The sequence below is a fragment of the Meriones unguiculatus genome, chromosome 15 (assembly GCF_030254825.1).
Source record: "Meriones unguiculatus strain TT.TT164.6M chromosome 15, Bangor_MerUng_6.1, whole genome shotgun sequence".
Taxonomy (NCBI): Eukaryota; Metazoa; Chordata; class Mammalia; order Rodentia; family Muridae; genus Meriones; species Meriones unguiculatus.
The window spans coordinates 27,347,820-27,373,054 of NC_083362.1; the positions used below are offsets into that span (position 1 = coordinate 27,347,820).

The 25,235-nt window shown below is 39.7% G+C and overlaps 1 pseudogene; it reads left to right on the top strand.

Moving 5' to 3' along the window:
• The first annotated feature begins 1,008 nt into the window (after positions 1–1,008).
• On the top strand, positions 1,009–25,235 carry LOC110563023 (COP9 signalosome complex subunit 6-like; annotated as a pseudogene).

The window sequence follows — 25,235 nt, forward strand, 5'->3', positions numbered from 1 at the left end:
GGAAGTCTTCATGGCTATGAGTCAGACAGTGGTTGGTGGGTCTCATGCATCTGACAAAGACATTTTCCATCTCACGCCCCTGAGAAGCAAAACAGCAAGACCTCACAGAAAATTAAATCATGTTCATTTAGGAGAACTGGCCATCAGGACTGAGAATCCTTAACATTAGAAAGACATCTCATGTCTGACCTGGGAATATTTGCTTGAGCAAAGTCAGATGATTTGGATTTGAATTAAATTAAAATTAATGAAAATAATAAATTTTTTTCTGAACATTCAGCACTAAATTCATTGCTTTGTTTAAAAAATACAACTCTAAGAATCTACAGAAATTTTTAACGTTACTCTTTAAACTGCATTCTCATGAAATATGAATGTTAATGGAGATCCTCATATAAATAATTAACTATTTGCAAAAATTATTCATGCATTGCAACTGAGGAGTCCATTTCCTAAAGTAGCATTTCTTGATTATCTTTTCGCTTCTTATTATATGATGACTAATAACCAATAATACATGAGGTAAATACATTACCATGTACAAGCATGCCTTAAATAAGGTATTCTTATTAAATGCAATAATACAGTTTGTGAAATATTTTTAAACTGAAATACATTATGCATTACCAAGGTTTTTTTTTAATTCCAGTTATTTTATTGTGAATGTAATCTAGCTAAAATACAACAGGAGCAAACATATAAACATGTCTGTAAGATTTTATTTGGCACTTTTTATATAGTTAATTTCTCAGCTCACAGTATTCAGTTGTAGTGTGCGAGTTATGCATTTGCTATATTTGTTGTCGTGTTTCAAAATGTGAAGAAAACAAATATACATATATATTGACGTAGACATTTTATATATATAATATCTACATCTCTCTATATATTGATAAATATACATATATATATTTATCCTATGGGAATAAAAACTTTAGTAATATGAGAGTAACTGGTGCCTTCAGAAAATATTAATGTGGGGGGAAATGGTGATGGCAGTGGGTGGCGGCAAACATGAGCAGAGGCAGCAGTGGCATGGAGGTAGGTTCAGCAGACCCCAGCTTGATGGCCTCCGGAGTGACTGAGAGTGTTTCTATCATTCTTCATCCCCTTGTCATCCTCAACATCTCAGACCATTGGATCTCTGATCGGGAAGCAGGAGGGGCAATAAGCGAAGTGATGAATTCCTTTGAGCTGCTGTCTGACAGTGCGGAAGAGAAGATTCTCACTGACAAGGAATGTTATTACACCAAAGAGGACCAGTTTTTCAGTGATCTGCAGTTTCTGAGTTGGTATACCACAGGGGGCCCCGCCCTCCTACATCCATGTCCATAAGCAGGTATGCAAGATAGTTGAGTTCTCTCTTTCTGAAGTTGAACCTTAGACCAAACACAGAGATCTTCCTGTCAGAGTGTTTGAATCTGTCATCAATATAATCAATGGAGGGGCACAATGCTGTTCGCAGAACTCACTTACACTCTGGCCGCTGAGGAAACTGAATGTCTAGGTCTAGACCATGTGGTAAGGCTGACAGCAACAGGCAGTAGGGAGATCTCCACTGTGGCCAAATACCTGATAGCTCAGCATAGAGCCACCAAGATGCTGCACAACTATATAAAGCTGGTTTCAGAATATGTCAAGGACTCTGAAGCAGGAGAGGTTCCTTTCAACCATGAGATCCTGTGGAAGACCTAAGCCCTATGTCACTGTCTTCCAGTTCTCAGCATAGACAAGTTCAAGACAGAATTTCTTCTTCTTCTTCTTCTTCTTCTTCTTCTTCTTCTTCTTCTTCTTCTTCTTCTTCTTCTTCTTCTTCTTCTTCTTCTCCTTCTCCTCCTCCTCCTCCTCCTCCTCCTCCTCCTCCTCCTCCTCCTCTTCCTCCTCCTCCTCCTTCTTTTTCTTCTTTTATTATCATTTATTCAATTTCTATCCCAGCTGTGGCCCCTTCCCTCATCTTTTCCAAATCCGACCCGCCCTCCCTCTTCTCCCCTTATGTTCTTCTCCTAGTTCACAGATAGGGGAGGTCCTCTTCCCCTTCTATTTAACTCTAGCCAATTAAGTCTCATCCGGACTGGCTGCATTGTCTTCCTCTTTGGCCTGGTAAGACTATTAGCCCCCCTCATGGAAAAGTGATGAGATCCTGCCACTGGGTTCATACCAGAGAGACTCCCTGCTCCCCTTACTCGGGACCCCACTTGGAGACTGAGTCTATGAGCTATCTGAGCTGGGGTTTTAGGTCTTCTTCATGCATTGTCCTTGCTTGGGATATCATTTATCTTCAGGACCCCCAGGGCTCAGTTTTTATGGCTCTGTTGGTCTCCCTTTGGAGTACCTCTCCCCTCCAGGTCTTTCTGTCTCCCCCTTTTTCATAAGATTCTCTGTGCTCTACCCAAAGTTTGGCTATGAGTCTCAGCCTCTGCTTAGATACCTCCATCAGTAGAGTCTTTCAGAGGCTGTCTGTGGTAGGCTCCTGTGTGTTCCCTGTCTTTTCCTGTTTCTAATGTTTATTGTGATTGTCCTTCTGAATGAGAACTGAACATCTTCCCTAGAGTCTTCCTTGATGTTTAGCTTCTATAGGAATAAATATTTTAGTATGTTTATCTTATATTATATGGCTAATATCCATTTATGAGTGAGTATATACCATGTGTGTTCAACACAGACTTTTACGATCAATGCAAAGACATAGGGCTTATGGCCTATCTCAGCATCATCATCAAAATGTTCAACACAATGAACCAGTTTGTGATGCTGGCAATACACACACAATACACATCATTTATTGGAAAAAGACAATAAATGATGATGGTCAATCTGAATAACTGCTTAAGAATGCAAACAGATCCATATTTATCACAGAACTGTACAAAACTCAATTGCAAGGGAATCAAGGAACTCAAAATAAAGGAAGATATGTTGTATCTGATAAAAGAGAAAGTAGGGAATAATTTTGCACTAGCACTGGCGTAAGAAAAGAGCATCTGAACAGGGCACCCATAGTACAAACACTAACAACAACAATTAATAACTGGGACTTCATAAAATTAAAAAGCTTCTCTATGACAAAAGACCCCATTTGGAGAAAGAGGCAGACTACAGAATAGAAAAGGATGTTTACCAACTTTACCTCCTATAAAGGGCAAATATCTAAAACATATAAAGAACTGAAAAAAAGCTAAATATCAAGGGAAAGATGTAAACAGTATTCACAAAGATGAAACACAAATAAATGAAAAACACTTAAAGTTTTCAACATTCTCAGTCATCAGGAAAATGCAAATCAAAACTACTTTGAGATTTCATCTTACATTGCTCAGATTGGTCAAGATTAATTAACAAATGACAGCTTATGCTGGTGAGAATGTGGGATAAGGGGAGCTATCAGACATTGTTGCTGAGAATGAAAATTAGTACAGCCACCATGCAAATCATTGTAGCAGTGTTTGGGAAGATGGGGATAGATTTCTCTCAATATCAAGATATATCACCCTTGACATGTATGCATAGGACTCTATATCTTACAGGATGACACTTGCCCATATTTGTTCACTGTTGCTCTATTCATAATAGTTAGAAATTGGAAACAGTGTAGTTATCCATCAACAGATGAATGGGTAAATAATATGTAGTACTTTTATACAATAGAATATTATTCAGCTGCTTAAAAAATGAAGTCATGAAATTCTCATGTAAATGGATAAAAGTAGAAAACTTCATCATGAGTGAAATTACCTAGACTGAAAAGGTAAATATGGCATTATTAGCTTATATATGATGTTAGCTTTTAAGCCTTCAATAAGCATACCATGATTAATATAACCCCATAGGTTGGGTATAGAGTAAGGGGCTACGGGAAAGGGAAGAATTTCCTGAGGAAGAAAATATAGAATACATAGTTATGAAGAGACAGGATATTGACACTACATAGGAGGATTAAACAGGGATGGGGAGGAAAGAGGGGGTAAAAGAGGGAACACACAGAGGGAAAGCTAAAACTATGAGTCATCTGAAGGGTCATATGAAAGCTTATTATAGTAAAAGCTTCTTAACATATATACATAAATAAAAGAAATCTTGATGAAGTTACCAAATAACAGGAAGACAATAGCTCAACCCAACAAAACCTACAGTTACAGCTAGTTGAGTTATTAGCCAAAGAAACCCCACAGAAAAGCCCAAACAACTTGGGTTATTGCCAAAGCCATTGATTGTTCTTCACAAACTGATAGTCAGGCCTTATTGCTAAAGACAACATATCTCATTGAACTAGAGAAGTGTCTGACTAAAAAGCCTTCACCACTAATGAATAGTGTCCATTGTACTGGAAAGTACTCTGCATTCTACCAGAGGATAAAGGTAAACACCAACCCAGCTAAAATATCTTCAATCTTCAATGGTGACCTGATTGTATCATCTTCAATGATACACTGGTGCAACAGTAACACAAATGTTATTGGAATGAGCAACCTCTCTCTGATTGGATTTAAAGCCTATCTATAAAAGAGAATCAATGCCTGACACTCCCACATGGCCAACAACCTGGGAATAAATAGACCATCATTAGGGAAATAATACTTGTTCTGCTAAATAAGTGTATCAATATAATGACTTCTATGAATGGAAAATTCCCCATAGATAAATATCTTGCTCATCCATCATCAGAGAATATTCCATCTGCCCTAGATGGGAACAAATACAGAGATCACATCTGGACAATATAGAATGAGTGAGACACCTTGGAACACAGAGTCTTAAATGAGATGTTATCAACCCTTTCTCTTCATGGCTCAGGAACCTTTGCAGGAGAGAAGCTGGAAAGACTGTAAGAGTCAGTAGAAGTAGAAAACACCAATAAAACAATGTTGTGCTTGTTAGTTTTATTTCAACTTGATATAACATAGTATCATCAAAGAGGAGGAAGCCTCAACTGAAAAAAAAAAAAAAAACTCTATAAGACCAGGTTGTAGAAAAGTCTGTAGGGCATTTTCTTAAGTAGCGAATGATGGAAGAAGGGCCAGCCTATCATTGGTGATGACATCTCTAGGATGCTGATCCTAATAAAGCAGGTTGAACAAGACATAGGAAGAAAGCTGTTACACACCACTCTTTTATGGTCTCTATATCAGCTTCTGCCTTCAGAGTCCTGTCTATTTGAATTTCTGTCCTGACTACCTTTGAGGATGAACTGTGATATGGAAGCATAAGCCAAATAAATTCTTTCCTCCCCAACTTGCATTGGTCATGGTGTTTCACCAGAAATAGTAACCCTGACTAAGATGAAGCCCTCCAGACACAATAGGACTGATGCACATATGAACTCAAAGAGATTGTGGCAGCATTCTCAAGGCTTGAATAATCCAAGACAAATTATGTCTGAGCACTAAGAGGGGGAAAGCAAACATGATCTTCTATCCCTAACCAAAAAGTTATCCCCAATTGAAAACCATTAGGAAAGGAAAAAATTAGTTTTCTCCAATGTAGTCTCACTGGTATACAAACCATGCTTACGAGCAGGCCCTCTGCACAGCAATATATGGCCATCTCAAAAACAAACTCAATAGTATTTTTATACAGTTTTGTTTCATAATGTTTTGTCGTGGCACATTTTTCCATAGTAGTTTTGCTTCTTTATTATGATTTCTAAGAAGAAAAAAAAATCAGTGATAATTTAAAATAAGAACTTATTTAATAGTGTTTACAAGTGACAGTGCATATTAAAAAAAATAAAATAAAAATTCTTTTGTTTCACTTGTAAACCAGTTTTATAAAGAAATAATAAATATTTCTCAATATGTAATAAATTTATACATTGCTAAAAATTATCTGCTAATTAATAAGCCAACTATATATAAGGTTTATTGAACTTTCACAATAAAGCAATCATTGTAAGTAACTTATTTAAATGGACCGTACAGGAAGAAATGTAAATTATTCAAAGAGACTAAAAGAAGTATTTGATGATAAACACAGACAAATGTATCACGACAGGCAAAGTAGCACGATCTTGCCAGGTTCACATCATGTGCCAACACAACATGGTACCTAGATTAACATTTGTGTTAGGATAATATTAAATATAATTCTAAGAAATTTTGAATGTTTTCTCTCATTGATGAGGACCTAGAGTTTTTTGTTAGAAATTGAATTCATTTGTTTCTTACTTTCTATTTTATTGATTTCCTCATCCATCAATTATAAATTATATTAATTAAATATTCATGTGCTTATTTGCATACATTTTGTATGGTATGTGTTCATGTATGTGCTGGTGTGGATGCATATGTGTGAATGTGCATGTGGAGGCCAGAGGTCAGCTTTGGGCATCTCCTTTTTGACACAGGGTATTCCACTGAAGGTGAAGCCTACTGATTTTCTCCTATGATTGGCCTTAAAGCCACAGAAATCTGTCTTTCTCTGACAAACCAGCACCATGATTAGAGGTATATACCTCACACCTGGATTTTCTACATGTGTGCTGAGGGCCTGTACTCAGATCCTCCTGCTTTTGCAGAATGTCTTTTACTGAGTCATCTGCCCAGGCCCCATCATGCCCAACTGCATGTGTGCATGTGTGTTGTACATATGTGCACATTTGTGTGGGAAGGGTGAGTGTACATATGCGTGCTATACCTGTATACATGTACTCTTAAGATGACAGCTTCTGGTATTTCTAAAGTATTGTGTATCGTTTCAAATTCATAACTTCTTTAATTTTTATTGTTTATTTATTTATAATATATTATTTATCTATTCACATGTACAACCTAGATTCTCCTCAGTATTGCTCATATGTATATGTGTTTAGAGCTGACCAGTGAACAACTCATTCCTAAAAAGAACTGTTTTGTTTTGTTTTTTAATATGGGTTTTGGAGATGGAAGTGTGGTTCTTGTTCTTGCAAGACAAAATGTGTTATCTCTCCATAATTTATTTTAATTAAAAAAAAATTGTCAAGGCCTCAGTATGGATAGCATATTACATTCAATACCTACATAAGTTTTATTGTCCTCCTCAATTTCACTTCTGCCTTCATTTTCCATATTGAACTCTCATTCTGCTTTTCTCTGTTATTTGTGTAGATGTGTGTGACCAGATGAAGAAATGTATCTAAGTCCGCAATCATTCCATTATAAAAAAGCCTTAAAACTTAAAACAAATACAAGACCACTTTTACTTGGTATACCTGCTTCAACCTTCTTAAACTTACAAAGCAAATACTATTTTATTTGATTCACTGTTCTAGTGTTGTGAAGATACATCATGACCAAGGCAACTATAATAAGAGAAAACATTTAATTGTGGGCGTGCTTACAGTTCCAGAGGTTTAGTCCATTATCGTCATGGTAGGAAGCCTAGTGGCAGGCATGCAGATGCTGGAACAATAGCTGAAACCTACATCCTGATCTTAGTCAAAGACAGACAAACAGACAGAGACTAGATATGGTGTTGGTTTTCGATGCCTCAAAGCTCACACTCCAGTGACATACTTCCTCCAACAAGGCCACACCTCTTAATCGTTATAATCCAATCAAAGAGTGCCACTCTCTGGTGACTAAGCATTCAAATACATGAGTCTATGAGAGCCATTCTTATTTAAACCATCATAAATGCTGTTTTACATATAAACATTTTATCTTATCAAATTTAAAAATTTTCCCCTGGTAAAACTGCCAAACTATTCATTCCTGAATGTGAGAAGAGATAAAACTTAAAAGCTGAGAGCAGTAGCTCAATCCAAGATGGCGGCGCTGGGAGGACACTGAGTCTGAGGAGCAGGACAGCAGTGTCAGCACAGTGACCAGGAGACTGAACTCTGGACCCTAAAACACCTGAGATTGTGATTCTCAGGTGAGATGAAATCTCACAGTCAGGGAACCAATGGAGACTGACCTCAGGTCACCCAGTCAATCCCTGGAAAAGGTCCCTGGGATGGGAAGGCCTTCAACCACCAGCCCAGAGACATGCTGTATACCCAGCTCACCATCTCAGACAGAGCTGTGGGCCCCAGACACCAGAGACTGAGTTTCATGTCTGGAGAAAACCCTACAGCTAGGGAATCAACAGGTCCAAGCTTAGAGGTTTCAGTGGACACTCCCTCACCTGACACACACACACACACACACAGAAAAGCTCTTGGGAAAAGTTCCCAGGTTCCTGCAGGTGCCCAGTCATCAGCTTGGAGCCACCAATCACCTGTGTGCTCTATGCTCCACTCCAGATGGAACTGTGGACCCAAAACACCACAGACAGCATCTCCCTTTTGGGAGAAAACCCCATGGTGGGTGATAAACATCTGGTCCAACCTCAGAACACCCACCTTTGGAAAAATTTTTGGGTTCCCTCAGGCTCCAGTCTCTAGCTTCCTCCTGCACGAATGAGAGCTGTGCTCACCTGCCATTGATTACCATTTGGGTAGTGGTGCACAGACCTCCAACCTCAGACCTACAGAAGCCTGGGATTGGGGCTGGAGAGATGGCTCAGAGGTTAGGAGCACTGTCTGAGCTTTCTGAGGTCCTGAGTTCAATCCCAGCAACCACATGGTGGCTCACAACCATCTATAATGAGATCTGATGCCCTTTTCTAGGTTGCAGGCACTGTATATGTAATAAATAAAGAAATCCTTTAAAAAAATTAAAAACAAAAAAAAAACAAAAACAAAAACAGAAGCTTGGGATCCCTGAGATCAACCCCCAGATACTGCTCCAAGGTGCAACCAGTTATTCATAACTAAACTTGACCAAACCACAGGGCTCCCAGGTTCTTTAAGAGGGCTATGCCCGGAAACAATCTAAGAACAACAACAGAAGCTCAAAAAATTCAGAGAAAGAAACCCAGCAGCAGGCCAGCTGTCTCCAGGACTTCTACAGGTGAGAGGAGAGCCCCCCTGAGGAACAAAGACCATAGTTACTACTCAGGTCTATATGCCTAAGGTGAGCTGTGGCAATTCCTGAGAAACACCAGCCATAAAGCCAAAAAGCTGAAGAGGCATCCTTCAGGAAAAATCATCTTTCTGCCAAGGGGATTCTCCCAATCTCAGGAATCCAGGAAGCACCAGAAACTAACAGCCAACACGTAAAATAGCCCAAGAGGTAGAGGCCAACTTAAAAGCTCAACCACCAAAAAGCAGAGGGCATCTCCAGATGCCAGTTAACCAGGGGCAGGCAGCCCTGAATACCCCAGCATAACTGAAATTCAAGAAGATGGCCTTAGAGCTATGCCTACAAAAAGGATAATAGAGGAAACAAATGCCCCAACCCGTGGGACTTCAACGTGGATTCCTAAGGGAGGAGAGTGGAAGGAATGGGAGGGAACGAGAAGCGCAAGGAAGGAAGCCAAGTCTGTTTGTCTGATCAAGGCTTCATTAGAAATTTTTACCCAATTTATATAGGGAGAAGGCGGGAAAAGGGGGAAGGTAATTAGCTGCTGCAGGAGACAGGAAGAGTGCTTTCATGTGTTAAATAGGGTACCTGCAAGATACCATAGGGATGTTTTCTCACGGATGCTCTAACAAATGGATGTCCTCACAGTCTATTACCCATGAGTTAGGGTCCTAGATAACTTTCACTAAATAGCTTTAGGTCTCCACTAAATGACCTTTACTCACTATTTGGCTTTGGCCTAGTAAACACCTTTTGTCTCCACTAGATAGCTTTGACTCACTAATTGACTTAGGCTTCAGTAGATAGCTTTGGCTGCACTAGATAGCTTTGACTTTGGCTTCAGTACATAGCTTTGGCTCCTGGCATCTCCTCCCTTCTAAAACAATTTAAGAGGCTAGCAGGTAGTTTTCTGGACATGAGGTCTTTTGCAGACAATGGGCATTAACCAAAGGGGGGAAGTAGTGACCTGATCCTCCCAAGGCTTTTGCAGACTTTTGGGGTGCCTTTTTGGTGAGAAGAGGAAGGCCCCATCAAAACCTAAGGGCATCCCCAACAGATTGTGGTTAGAGGTAATCAGACAACAACCTCTATGCAATCAGGTTTGCTTCTCAGGGGACTCAGAAGCGGGCAATTGGGCCCTTCCCTTGCAATGTCATCTTGCACCCCATTACAGGTACCCAGGAAAGCATTTATCTGAGTTTCATGCTGTTCTCATGAGAGCCAAACATAAGCAGTCAAGACCCATGTGATGGACTGTCAGCAGTCTTCCTCCTGCTCAGCTAAGCCTCTGTCAGCCAAATCAAGTCTGTGATAATGAATTTGTATGGGTTTAGATGCCAGGGAGTCAATTTGCTGTTTTACAAAGCCAGTAAGACTTTTAATGGCCCATGGGTCAAAAGATATGAGAAGGAAACCCACAAGCATCCCAAGATTGAAGAAAGGAGGGTGGTGAGCCACGGAGAGGTTGAAAACCAATTATGAAACCAACTTTCCTCTTGTTCTCTCTGTCTCTTTCTCTCTTCTAAACCTTCCCTAACTTTGGTCATACTGTCCCTTACAATCCCAGTATAATCTGTGTAAAAGCAGCACTCTTCCTTAAGGGCAGCACATAAGCAGTCCTCTTGACTGGAGGTGTCTTCTTTGACATCATTATCATTGTCAGGAGAAAACTCCTCATCCATTTGTTGCACCAGGTGTTCCAGTAGCCATCAAGCATCCTTTTCCTGTGAAAGAAACACAGATAGCTCCTCATCCCCATATGAGTACAGGGTCGGGTCTATGCCATTGATTTGTTAAAAGATTTCTCCATTTTACTTTAGCAGAAGTTTTTTGGCTTTTGTATGCCAAAATCTATCTGTTGCAAATTTTTTTTAAATTTTTCATCAATTACACTTTATTCATTCTGCATCCCCCCATAAGCCCCTCCCTCCTCCCCTCCCAATCCCACCCTCCCTCCTCCCTCTGCTTGCATGCCACTCCCCAAGTCCACTAATAGGGGAGGTTCTCCTCTCCTTTCTGATCTTAGTCTGTCAGTTCACATCAAAAGTGGCTGCATTGTCCTCTACTATGGCCTGGTAAGGCTGCTCCCCACCAGAGGGAGGTGATCAAAGAGCAAATTTAAAGTCAAAGAGATTATGGCCATCTGTGAAGAAATACAGAAAGATGCAGCCAAAGAATTTGTGGCCTTTAAAGAGGAAATAATTAAATCCCTGAAAGAAATAAAAGAAACAGAAGAACGTTCAATCAGCTGAAGGAATTGAAGGAAAATACAGTCAGACAGGAGAAGGAAATCAACAAAAAGTCTTAAGATCCAAAGATAGAATTGGAAAAAAATTAAAGAAACACAAAAGAAAGAAATCATGGAGAAGATGAACTTAGGGCAGAAATCAGGAACTACAGAGGTAAGCATAACCAATAGACTATAAGAGAAAGAATCTTATAGTAACCTTATAGGAAGAAAGAATCTCAGGTGTGAAAGATACAATGGAAAAAATCGATGTATCCTTCAAAGAAAAAGTTAAATCCAAAAAATTCCTGTCACAGAGGAACCATACTCCTTTCCTGATGTGAATATAAAATTGTGCAACCATTTTGGAAATCAATCTGGTGCTTCCTCAGACAATTAGGAATAGTGCTTCCTCAAGATCCAGCTATACAACTCCTAGGCATATATCCAAAATGTGCTCAAGTATTCAACGAGGATTTTCTCAACCATGTTCATAGCAGCTTTATCTGTAATAGCCAGAATCTGGAAACAACCTAGATGTCCCTCAACGGAGGAATGGATACAGAAATTGTGGTACATTTATGCAATGGAATTCTACTCAGCAATTAAAAACAAAGAAATCAAGAAATTGTCAGGCAAATGTTGGGATCTAGAAATGATCATCTTGAGTGAGATATCCCAGAAGCCAAAAGACACACATGGTATATACTCACTTATAAGTGGATATTAAACATATAACATAGGGTAATCATACTAAAATATGTACACCTAAGGAATCTAATCAAGAAGGAGGACCCTTGTAAGATGTTCAATCCTCACTCTAAAAGACAAAAGGGATAGACATCAGAAGATGGAGAAAACAGGGAACAGGACAGGGGCCTATCACAGAGAGACTCTGAAAGACTCTACCCAGCAGAGTATCAAAACATATGATGAGATTCATAGCCAAACTTTTTGCAGAGTGCAGGGAATCTTATGAAAGAAGCGGGAGACAGAAAGACCTGGAGGGAAGAGGAGCCCCACAATGAGAGCAACAGAACCAAAAAATCTGGGCACAGGAGTCTTTTCTGAGACTGATACTCCAAACAAGGACCAAATATGGAGATAACTTAGAATCCCTGCACAGAAGTAACTTATGGCAGCTCAGTGTCCAAAAGGGTTCCTCAATAATAGGAACAGGAATCATCTCTGACATGAACTCAGTGGCTGGCTCTTGAATCACCTCCACATGAGGGAGGAACAGCCTTAGCAGTCCACAGAGGAAGACAAAGAAACCAGTCCTTATGAGATCTGAGAGACTAGGGTCAGATGAAAGGGGAGGAGGACCTCCCCTATCATTGGACTGGGAGAGAGGCATAGGAGAAGAAGAGGGATGGAGGGTTGGATTTGAGGAGATTGGGAGGGGCTACAGCTGGGTCACAAAGTGAAAAAACTGTAATTAATAAAAATAAAATAAAATTTCTTTTTTTAATATTTTTATTTTTTAATATTAGTTACAGTTTGTTAACTTTGTATCCCTGCTGTATCCCACTCCCTTTTTCCCTCCCAATCCCACGCTCCCATCCTCATCTCCTCCCTGCCCCTTTCCAAGTCCACTGTTCAGGGAGAACCTCCTCCCCTTACATCTGATACTGGTTTATCAGGTGTCTTCAGGATTGGCTGCAAAGTCATCCTTTGTGGCCTAGCAAGGCTGCTCCTCGCTTGGGGGGTGGGGGAGGTCAAAAAGCCTGCCATCAAGTTCATATTAGAAACAGTCCCTGTTCCACTTATTAGGGTACCCACTTGGATACTGAGCTACCAAGGAATACATCTGAGCAGAGGCTCTAGGTTGCATCCATACATGATCCTTGTTTGGAGAAACAGTCTCATAAAAGACCCCTATGCCCAGATACATTTGGTCCTTGCGGAACTCCTGTCCTTTCCAGGTCATATTAACTCCCCCCCCCTTTTTTTGATTCCCTGCGTTCTGCCAGAGGTTTGGTTATGAGTCTTAATATCTGCTTTGATACACTGCTAGGTAGAATTTTTAAGAGGCCCTCTGTGGTAGGCTCCTGTCCTGTTACTTGTTTACTCCTACATCTAATGACCATCCAATTTTCTTTCTAAATGAAGATTGATCATCGTACCCTGGGTCCTCTTTCTTGTTTATCTTCTTTAGGTGGATAGATTTCAGTATATTTATCATATCTTATAGGTATATATGTGAGTATATACCATGTGTACCTTTCTGCTTTTGGGATACCTTACTCAGGATGATAGTTTCTAGTCCCCACCATTTGCCTGCAAATTTCATGATTCCCTTGTTTTTATTTGCTGAGTAGTATTCCATTGTGTAAAACTACCACAGTTTCTATATCCATTCCTCTCTTGATGGACATCTGGGTTGTTTCCAGGTTCTGGCTATTACGAATAAAGCTGCTACAAGCATGGTTGAGCAACTGTCCTTGTAGTGTACGTGAGGCTCATTTGGATATATGTCTAGGAGTGGTATAGCTGGATCTTGAGGAAGCACTATTCCTTATTGTCAGAGAAAATACCAGATTGATTTCCAAAGTGGTTGTACAAGTGTGCATTCTGACAAGCAATGGAGGAGGGTTCCCCTTTCTCCACAACCTCTCCAGCATGTGTTGTCACTTGAGTTTTTCATCTTAGCCATTCTGATGGGTGTCAGGTGAAATCTCATGGTCGTTTTGATTTGTATCTCTTTGATGGCTAAGGAAATTGAGCATTTCTTTAAGTGTTTCTCTGCCATTCTGTATTCCTCTACTGAAAATTCTCTGTTTAGCTTAGTACCCCATTTTTAATTGGATTGCTTGATTTGCTGCTTTTTAATTCTTTAGTTCTTTATATGTTCTGGATTTCAGCGATCTTTCAGATATAGGGTTGGTAAAGATCCTTTTCCAGTCTGTAGGATGTCATTTTGTTTGATGATGGTGTCCATTGCTTTACAGAAGCTTTTCAGTTTCATGAGGTCCCATTTATCGATTGTTGCTCTTATAGCCTGTGCTGTTGGTGTTCTGTTCAGGAAGTTGTCTCCTGTGCCAATGAATTTAAGGCTCTTCCCCACTTTTTATTCTAAGTGGTGTAGTGTGTCTGGTTTTATGTTGATATCTTTGATCCACTTGGACTTTAGTTTTGTGCAGGTGATAAATATGGATCTATTTGCATTTTTCCGCATGTAAAATGGACCAGCACCATTTGTTGAAGATGTTGTCTTTTTTCCACTGAATGGTTTTGGCTTCTTTGTCAAAAATCAAATAGCCATAGGTATGTGGGTTTAATTTTCAGTCTTTTATTCAGTTCCATTTATCCACTATTCTATTTCTATGCCAATACCCTGTAGTTTTTATTACTATTGCTCTGTAGTACAGCTTGAGATCAGGGATGGCGATGCCTCCAGATGATCTGTTGTTGTACACTATCGTTTTGGAAATTCTAGGGTTTTTGTTTCTCCGTATGAAGTTGATAATTTTTCTCTCAAGATCTATAAAGAATTGTGTTGGTATTTTGATGGGAATTGCATTGAATCTCTAGCTGGCTTTTGGCAGAATAGCCATTTTAACTATGTTAGTCTTACCAATCCATGAGCACAGGAGATCTTCCCATCTTCTGATATCTTCTTCAATTTCTTTCTTCAAAGACTTAAAGTTTTTCTCATACATGTCTTTCACTTGCTTGGTTAGAGTCACTCCAAGGTACTTTATGTTATTAGTGGCTCTTGTGAAGGGTGTTGTTTCCTTAATTTCTTTCTCATCTCTTTTGTCTTTGGTATACAGGAGGGCTTTTGATTTTTTTGAGTTAATTTTGTATCCAGCCACTTTGCTGAAGGTGTTTATCAGCTGAAGGAGTTCTCTGGTTGAATTTTTGGGGTTGCTTATGTATACTATCATATCATCTGAGAATAGTGAAACTTTGACCTCTTCTGTTCCAATTTGTATTCCCTTGATCTCCTTTAATTGTCTTATTGCTCTGACCTGGATTTCAAGTACTATGTTGAAGAGATATGGAGAGAATGGGCAGCCTTGTCTTGTCCCTGATTTTAGTGGGATTGGTTTGAGTTTCTCTTCATTGATAGCGATTGATGTTGGCTATAGGCTTGCTTTATATTGCCTTTACTATGTTTAGGTGCATTCCTTGAATCCCTGATCTCTCCAAGACTTTAAACATGAATGGGTATTGGATTTTGTCAAATGTTTTTTCAGCATCTAAGAAGATGGTCATGTGGTTTTTCTCCTTCAGTTTTATATGGTGGATTACACATATGGCTTTCCGTATATTGAACCACCCTTGCATGCCTGGGATGAAGCCTACTTGGTCATGATGGAAGATATCTTTGATATCTTCTTGGATTCAGTTTGTATGTATTTTATTGAGTATTTTTGAATCAATGTTCATAAGAGAGATAGGTCTAAAGTTCTCTTTTTTTGTTGGGTCTTTGTGTGGTTTAGTTACCAAGGGGACTGTGGCTTAGTAGATTGAGTTTGGTAATGTTCCTCCTGTTTCTATTTTGTGGAATAGTTTGAGGAGTATTGGAGTTAGCATTGCTTTGAAGGTCTGGTAGAATTCTGTATTGAAACCATCTGGCCCAGGGCTGTTTTGGAGGGGAGACTGTTAATGACTGCTTCAATTTCCTTGGGGGATATACGGCTATTCAGTCTTTCTACCTGATTTTAACTCAATGTTGGAAGATGGAATCTATCAAGAATAATGCCCATTTCATTTAGATTTTCAAATTTTGTGGCATATAGGCTTTTGTAGTATGACCCAATGATTGTTTGGATTTCCTCCGTGTCTGTAGTTATGTTACCCTTTTCATTTCTGATTTTGCTGATTTATATAGATTCTCTCTGCTTTTTAATTAGTTTGGCTAAGGGTTTGTCTGTCTTGTTGATTTTTCTCAAAGAACCAGCTTTTTGTTTCTTTGATTCTTTGAATAGTTTTATTTGTTTCTAACTGATTGATTTCAGCCCTGAGTTTGATTATTTACAGCCATCTGCTCCTCTTGGGTGTATGTGCTTCTTATTTTTCTAGGTTTTTCAGTTGGGCCATTAAGTTGCTTGTATGTGATGTAACAGATTTCTTCTTGAAGGCACTTAATGATATGAATTTTCTTCTGAGCCTGCTTTCAATGTGTCCCATAAATTTGGGTATGTTGTGCCTTCATTTTCATTGAATTCTAGGAAGTCTTTAATTTCTTTCTTTCTTTCTTCCTTAACCCAGCTGTCATTGAGTAGCAATGTTGTTCAGTTTCCATGTGTGTGTCAGCTTTTTGTTATTTCCATTGTTGTTGAGGTCCAGCTTTAGTCTTTGATGGTCAGATAGAATACAAGGTATTATTTCAATCTTTTCATCTGCTGAGGCTTATTTTGTGACCAACTAAATGGTCTGTTTTGGAGAAGGTTCCATGCAGTGCTTAAAAGAAGGTATACTCTTTTAAGTTTGGGTGAAAAGATCTGTAGACATCTATTTGATTTAGGGACTCCGTAAGTGACTTTATTTCCCTATTTGTTTTCTGTCTAGTTGATATGTCCCTTGGTGAGAGTGGGGTGTTGAAGTCTCCCACTATTAAGTTATTAGGAGTAATTTAAGCTTTAATAATGTTTCTTTTATGAATGTAGGTGCTCTTGTATTTCGGACATAGATGTTCAAAATTGTGATGTCCTCTTGGTGGATTTTTCATTTGATGAGAATATAGTGGCCCTCCTCATCTTTTTTGATTAATTTTGGTTAAAAGTCTATTTTATTAGATATTAGGATAGCTACTCCAGTTTGTTTTCTGGAACCATTTGCTTGAAAAACATTTTTCCAGCCCTTTACTCTGAAGTAGTGTTTATCTTTGTTACATAACTGTGTTTCTTGGATGCAACAGAATGTTGGATCTTGTTTCCCACAACCATTCTGTTAGCCTGTGTCTTTTTGTTGGGGAGTTGAGTCCATTGATCCTGATAGATACAAGTGACCAACAATTGTTACTTTCTTTTGATGTGGGGTTGGTGGTATTGATGAGTTTCATTGCCTGAATTCTTTTGGGTTTTTTGTTGTGTAGTTATCTATTTCCTCTGTTTCCTTAGATGTTGTTGTATTCTTTGGGTTGGAGTTTCCCTTCTGTAGAGTTTCCCTTCTGTAGAGCTGCGTTATTGTGTAGATATTGTTTAAATTTGGTTTTGTCATGGAATATTTTGACTTCTCTGTCTTTGTTGATTGAAAGTTTTGCTGGGTATAGTAGTCTAGGTTGGTATCTGTGGTCCCTTAAGGTCTGTGTGACATCTCTCCAGGCCCTTCTGGCTTTAATATTTTCTGTTGAGAAATCTGGTGTGATTCTGATGGGTCTACCTTCATGTTACTTGGCCTTTTTCCCTTGCTGCTTTTAGAATTTTTTCTTTGTTCAGCAGATTCAGAACTTTGACTATGATGTGACGTGAAGATTTTCTTTTCTGGTCTAGTCTAATTGGTGTTCTATAGGCCTCTTGTATGTTTATGGACATCTCTTTCTTTAAGTTGGAAAAATTTTCTTCTATAATTTTCTTCAAAATATTTTCTGGACCTTGGAGTCTGATGTCTTCTTTTTCATCTACTCCTATTATTCTTAGATTTTGTCTTTTCATGGTGTCCTTGATTTCTTGGATGTTTTGTGTTTTGAATTTTTCTGATTTTATTTTTTTCTTTTAGAGGTGTGTCAATTTCTGCAAGTGTATATTCGGCACCAGAGATTCTCTCTTCCATCTCTTGTATTATGTTGGTGATGCTTATCTTTGTACTTCCTGATCTTTTCTCTATGTTCTCTAGCTCAAGAGTTTTCTCTATTTGTGTTTTCTTTATTGATTCTAATTCTGTTTCCATGTCTTTCACCATTTCCTTCATCTGATCGAAAGTGGAGTCCTGCTTTTCAATGACGGCTTCTATTTTTTTGTTTGTTTCCTCTCTATCTATATATCGCGAATTTTGCCTCTACTTCTTTAGCTATATTTGCCTGTATTTCTTTGAGAGCTTTGTTCATTTGTGGGGTTGCTGGTGAAACCATAATGTCCTGATTTTTGTTGGGTCAGATTCTCTGACTATTACAGTGGCCTTCAGGCCACTAGTATGCAGCTCTGTTTGGGATCCAGGGATTGTTTGCCTGGATTTCACTGGTAGTCCCACAAGGCAGAGGCTTCAGCATTGGGGTCCCTATCCCAAGAATCCCTATGGTGCCCACACTAGGGGTATGGGTGGCAGGGATCTCTTGTCTGGTTGCTTGTTTAGAGAGGCCCTGAGTCTGGGGTAAATATTCCCTAGAAGGCACACTCACTCCCTTGCAGGACCAGTTGGAATACACAGGGGTTCCCCTTGCTCTCTACTCTCCAAGTTGATCCTGCTGGGACAAATGCAGGTGTAGGCTAACAGTCAGCTCTATGGCACTGTAGCAGCAGGACTCAGTGTCCACCTGCACTGTGTCCAACCTCTCTGACCTTCCCCTCTGCCAGGGAAGGCTTATGGTGGCTGGTCCTGGGGTAGCACCAGAAAGAGTTGGGTTGAGTGTCCTCAGAACCAGAACTCGGGTTTCTCTGCCAGAGGCAGCTGGGTACACTGGAGAGGGGGTACTGTGACCTGTGGCAGGCCACCTCTCTGACCTTCCCCTCAACTAGGGCAAGCTTATGGTGGTGCTCTCAGGGGAGTGCCAGGAGGCGTTGGGAATTCTCAGTCCCCTATCCTGAGCCGGGGTTTCTCTGCCAGGGGCCAGGGGCTGCTGGTGCTAGGACTTATTGCACTAGACCTGGGAGAGTGTCAGGACATGTTGAATGACCACAGTCTCAGATCCTGAGCTGAAGTTTGTTTGCTAGGAGCAGCCAGCAGCACTGGAATCCAGGCACTCTGAAGCCACTGTGTGCCTCTCTATCCTTCTGCTCCGCTGGGGCTGGGTTATGGTGGCATTCTTGGGAGAGTACCCAAAGGGATTGGTTTTGCTCAGCCCCAGATCTCGGGTTTTTTTTTTTTTTTTGGTTGTTTTTTTTTTTTATTTTTTTTGTGGAAGCTTCAGCTATCTCTAGGGCTGGGGTACAGACAGTGTGATCTGTGGCAGGTTCTTCTGGCCACCTCCTGCCTCCTCCAAAGAGGAAGTAGGGAGCTGGATACAGGAAGTGCCTAGGTATCACCTCTTGGGGTGTCTCCTCCCGGAGGAGTCTGCTGTGACCTGATTCTAGATGGACTCAGTTCATAGTTAGTCTCTTTCTTCCTGGAAGTCTAGATAATTCTGTTCAGGGTTGATCAGCCCCTTCACTCACCAATTTCGACATTGCAGGTCCTTTGCCCTTCAGCTAAGGTGCACACGAGCCGCCGCGATCTTCTTCTGCCAGTACCTCCTTCCTAAAATAAAATTTCAAAGAAAAAGAAAACAAAACTTATAGGTCTATATGAGTGAGTATATACCGTGTGCATCTTTCTGCTTCTGGGATAGCTCACTCAGGATGATCTTTTAAACCTACTAAAATCTGTACACCTAAAGAAATTAATCAAGAGGGAGAACTCTTGCTAAAATGCTCAATTCCTATCCAGAAAGGCAAAGAGGCTGGACATCAGAAGAAGGAAAAAAGAGGGAACAAGTCAGGAGCCTGACACAGAGGACCTCTGAAAAGCTCTGCCCTGCAGACTATCAATGTAGATGCTGAGACTTATATGCAACCTTGGACAGAGTGCAGGGAATCTTAGGAAAGAAGCGGAAACAATAAGATCTGGAGAGGACAGGAACTCCACAAGGAGAGCAACAGAACCAAAAAATCTGAGCACAGGGGTCTTGGTTGGACTGATATTCCAACCAAGGATATGCATGGTGATAACCTAAGACTCCTGCACAGATGTAGCCCATGGCAGTTCAGTATCCAAGTGGGTTCCATTGTGATAGGAACAGGGACTGTCTCTGACATGAACTGATTGACCTGCTCTTTAATTACCAGGGGGAAGCAGCATTACCAGGCCACAGAAAGACACTGTATCTACTCCTGATGAGACCTTATTGACTAGGATCAGAAGGAAGGAAAAGAAGTCCTCCCCTATCAGTGGACTTGGGGAGGGGCATGCATGCAGAGGGTGGAAGAAGGGAGGGATTGGGATGAGATGAGGGAGAAAACCACGGGGGGGGGGAGATACAAAGTGAATTAAGTGTAATTAATAAAGAAAAAATACAAATAAAAAAAAGAAAAAGAAAGAAAAAACTTTCCTTTTAACCTTCTAAAAAAGCTGAGAGCATTCCTTATTCTAGTACATCATCTTCAGTAGCATGACTGTGAAGATATTTATGTGAAAAGTGGGTTGTGCTGGCTAGTTTTAACATCAACTTAACACAAGTAAGAGTTATCTGTAAGAAGGGAACTTCATTAGAAAAAGTGCCTTAATAAGATCCAGCAGTACAACATTTTCTTAATTAGTGAATGATGGTGAAGGGTCCAGACCACTGTGGATGGTGCCATCCCTGGACTGGTGGTCCTGTAAGTGTTCTGTAAGAAAGCATGCTGAGCAAGCCATGGAGAGCATTCTTGTAAGCAGCATCCTTCATGGCCTCTACATTAGCTCCTGCCTCCAAGTTCCTGGCCTGTTTAGAGTTCCTGTTCTGATATGAATGATGAACAAAGTGATATGGAAGTATAAGCCAAATAAGCCTTTTTCTCTTCAATTTGCATTTTGGTCACAGTGTTTTGTTGCATCAATAGAAACCCTAAGATATGGGTTATGTCCAAGCGTTGATTGTAAAGTCAAGTAGGAAACTTGGGTTCTTGTCTCACAACTGTCTACCTTGGACTATAGGTGATTTAAATTTTATGACCCAGAATTCCATTTTTAATAAAAGGATGTGAAACAAACCTTTTTTCCATAAAATATTAATGTTCTAAATTTAAACATGCTGGTTGTATTTAAGATTCCAAGATAAAAATCATTCATTTGCCTGAGGAAATGGCTGTAATACCAAGTACTCAAATTACAGTTTGTGTTCAAGCAGAGATATCTGCTTCTTCATAAGCAAATATTTACCCTGAAATAATCATCTTTTTAAAAGACTCCAATTTTAGCCTTTTTTTAAAAGTACTCATACTCATTAACACTTGGAAAATTAAACATGTATTCAGTAACAGAAATTGATTGGAAGTGAGGATGTAGGGACACAAGAAATCTACACTCATTATTTGGCTTGACACATAACTATCTCAACCATTAAAGAAAATAAAGAGCTGTTACATTGTATGATGAAGTAAATAGACTTGGTAATTATTTATTTCTAAGAGAACACTCATTTAAAAAAAAGTAATAAACTGCCAAAATGGCACCCCAGTGCTCTTGGCAAACTGTCACTAGCTCAGCTGGTAATGCTAGGCTGGAGCTATCTGGAAACACTCTTATACTATACACATTCATAATAGTAAATTGCAGCCAAATCTACGAAACCATTTGTTAACGTGGCCTACAGCTGTACAAACCTAGACGTGATTTAGTGAATCTAATTATAAACCTTCCCCTCAGCCATGTCATTCAATCAGCGATGGAGTAGCAGGTTATTGCTTTCTATAATCTGTTTACCCACAAATTTGGAGGTCAGAACCCCAACTCTTCAAATATCCTGAAGGGATACTACATTCTATTCTAGTGTCTTTTTTGTTTGTCTTCTTCCACAGCAGGTATTAAGAAACTCAACAGTGCATTATTTAGAGATAGAAGAAAGGCTGGAACACAGCAGGGAAGGACAATCATCATCTAATTCAGTAATAAATCTTTAACATCAGTATTTGCTACAATTTGGTCATTCTCCCCAGTGAAAATTTCCTCTAGCTGCCTTATCAGCTCCAAAACCAGAAGTCTTCAAGAGGTCATGCGATAAAAATCCCAAGCTTTACAAATGCCCAAACTTGAATCCACAGTCAATCCTCTCATCTGGCTACATCTATATCTTCTTGATCTAAACCAGGTACATTTTATAAAGTATCAAATACATGGCAGATATTCAATAATAAGATGATCAATAAGGGAATTGAATTTTTTTTAACTCAGTATCAATTTTAAACCATAGGTCAGATATTTCAAAATTAATCATTTTTCCCTCTCAATCAACAAAATTAAATTTGAATTTTAGTCTCCGTGCAACTAGAGCAGCAAGAAATTCAACATGGCTGATATCTCCTTTCATCCTTCTAGAATTACAGCAAACTCCCAGAGAAACATGTAATGCCAGAAGAACAAGAAGGAAAAATGTCTTTATTCACTGTTTTGTAAATTTCTTCTTACTCTCATTTTTTAAGCTTCTTCCACTTGGATAACATGGATTCTTTTTCTTCCTTGAATTCAAGAAATTCAGGAATCTGTTAAGTTTGAGAGATTCGTATCTCGATTTTTTTCCTATGGTAAAGAAGCACACAGCTAAGTCCTTTACCATGGTACCACTACTAGAGAGCAGGACCACAGATGGCTTTCAAGTCCCCTGTGATTCCAGAACCCATGTCCACAGAGCTGCACACTTGCATTTGACCACTGTGTTGTTTCTCTACATGTAAACAAGCTTCTTTTTTCCCCTTCCCTCCCAAGACACATTGTTCACAACTTCTCAGAAACATTTATCATGAGGTATGAGTGTATTCAAAGACACAGTGCAGTATTATTAACTGCAGGAGCAGTGTTGTCCAGCGAATTTCTAGAACTTAAACTCACTGATTATCTCCTCCCCCAAGCCTCTGCAGACACAATTCTACCTTCCATTTCCTTGAGATTTATAAGCATTTTTCATATCCCATTTACGTGGAATAATGAAGTAGTATATCTTATGATTTTGTGTGAATCATTTATTTGACTTATAATATAGGATGTAATCTTACTGAATGTAATATCTATATCTATCTATCTATCTATATAAAGAACATATATATATATCGCATTTTCAAGATTTATTTTATTTAGTTATTTATTTATTTATGAGTATATCATCTACATGCATGTATGTATGTGAGGTCTGTGGATGCCTCACATCCCTTGAAACTGTAGTTACAAATAAAGAGTTGTGAGCCACCATGTGAATTCTAGGAATTAAACACAGGTCCTTTGGAAGTCAGTGTAGGGGTTCCTAGAAAATAAGAAGTATATCCAGCTACCCCATTTCTAGGCATATTTCCAAACGATTAAATATCCTATCATAAGGGTACTTACTCATCTGTTTTTGTCACTGCTTTGTTTCTATAAGCCAAGAAATGAAAGCAGCCTAAATATCCACCAAAAAAATAGATAATAAAAATGTTTTATATACACGATGGAATATTATTTAATTGCAAATAAAACTGAAATAATGAAATTTTCATGTTAATGAATAGGCTAGAAATAATCATTTAGAGTGAAATAACCCAGATTGAGTAAGAAAAACATCACATGTTCTTTTTCTGATGTGAATGTTATATTTCAATCTTTACATATGGAGTAGTTATAAAAGACAGGAAACTAGTAAGGTGTCATGGGATTGTATTTCAAGAGGAGGAAAGTAGAATACAGATAGTATAATGAAGAAAGGAGAATAATGGAATGGGAAAGGATAACCATGTAAGAAATGTGAGGATGGGCAAAGACAGTTGGAATAGGAGTAATTTACACTAAAGACCTTGTAAAAGGACAGAGGGAAACATACAACAGTATAGGCTTCCTAAAACACATTCATATACATTGTGATGGAAGTTTTGGTTTCTTTGCAAACTCAGTTATGTTATGTAAATATGTTTTTATTTTAATCCCTAAAATGGGATTTTAGTTGGGCTGTATTTTGTCCACAACTGTTAATTGTCACATATGGGGCAATATCTTTGCAACCTGGTAATGATCTTCCATATGTAGGATGAAGAGGGGCATGGTCTAGGACTCTGAGGGTATAAATATGAGAGCCAAGAAGAGAGGGTTTGCTGCATGTGGTGGCATTCGGTGTTGGTTTGTGGCATGAAGGAGTATGGAGAGACCAGAGATGATGTGAGAGTTTAGAGCAGCGAAATAGAGAGAAACACTTCAGGGCACAGCAGTGTGGAGGAGGCTGCTAGCTTCATCTGCAATTGATAGAGATTGGTATAGATCCCTAAAAGAACCCCTTGACCCCATCTAGCAGGGAGAAGTAAAGGGTCTTGGGGCCCTCTCCCCACTAACATTTTCTCTCTCTACTTAAGATTGGGGAGTTGGTGGAAGGGAGGTGGAGGCCTAAACACCCCAAATAGAGTTTTTAAAAAGACCTTGACAGGTGGCTTTTTGCTACAACACACAAATAAAAGTTTTTAATTGAGTTGCCCTGTTTTTATTTTTTATAAGAACTTCCTTTAAGAAACAGCCTAAAGGGTGGATCCAAGATGGTGATGCCCAGAGCGCACTGTATCTGAGGGGCAGAGGATCTGTAACTCTGAAATTGGTGAGTGGAGGGGCAGCTGAACCCAAAACAATGACATCAAGGCTTCCAGGGATAAAGAGGACAAACCCTGAACTGAGACCAATAGTATACAGGTCAACTGGCAACTTCTCCATGGACTTCTCCTGAGGACTCAGTTCACAGGCACTTCCCCTTTAATGAACAAAGGCAGCAGCTGGGGCAGTGCAGGAAGTCTGCAGTGCATGAAGCTCCAATCACAGCACAGTACTGGTTGCTCCAAGAACAGAACTCACTATTGAGGTTTGAGACAGAGAGTACTGAATCCCTGGCATTTCCCCATGACAAGCCTCCATTCTCCCTCCTTGGTGGAGGTGGAGGCTGCAAAAGTGGCCCAAAGCATGCACCACAGTGTGTAGAGTCCAGCCCGCAGTGCCCACAGCTCCTAGCACAGAACACAGTGCTGGCAAAACCAACCTGGCCCACGGCTCCCCAGGGCCTTCCAGAAGGCATCTGTGCCAGCAGCCTCCTAGTTCTGGTGCAGAGGCTGGAGTCCCAGTGGACCACAACACCAGGCCCCAGGTTCCGCCACAACATAAGGATTCTTGGGACAGAATTATCAACATTGAAGCCCCTGCTCTATGGGTCTACCAGTGAAGTCGAGACAAAAAACTCCAGGAACCCAGACAGATCTGAATACCAGAACAACAGTATCACAGGACTGTGGATCACCAAGGTATTCAGGAAAAAGAGGCAGGCACATAGCTCCCTCAAACTGCACCCATGA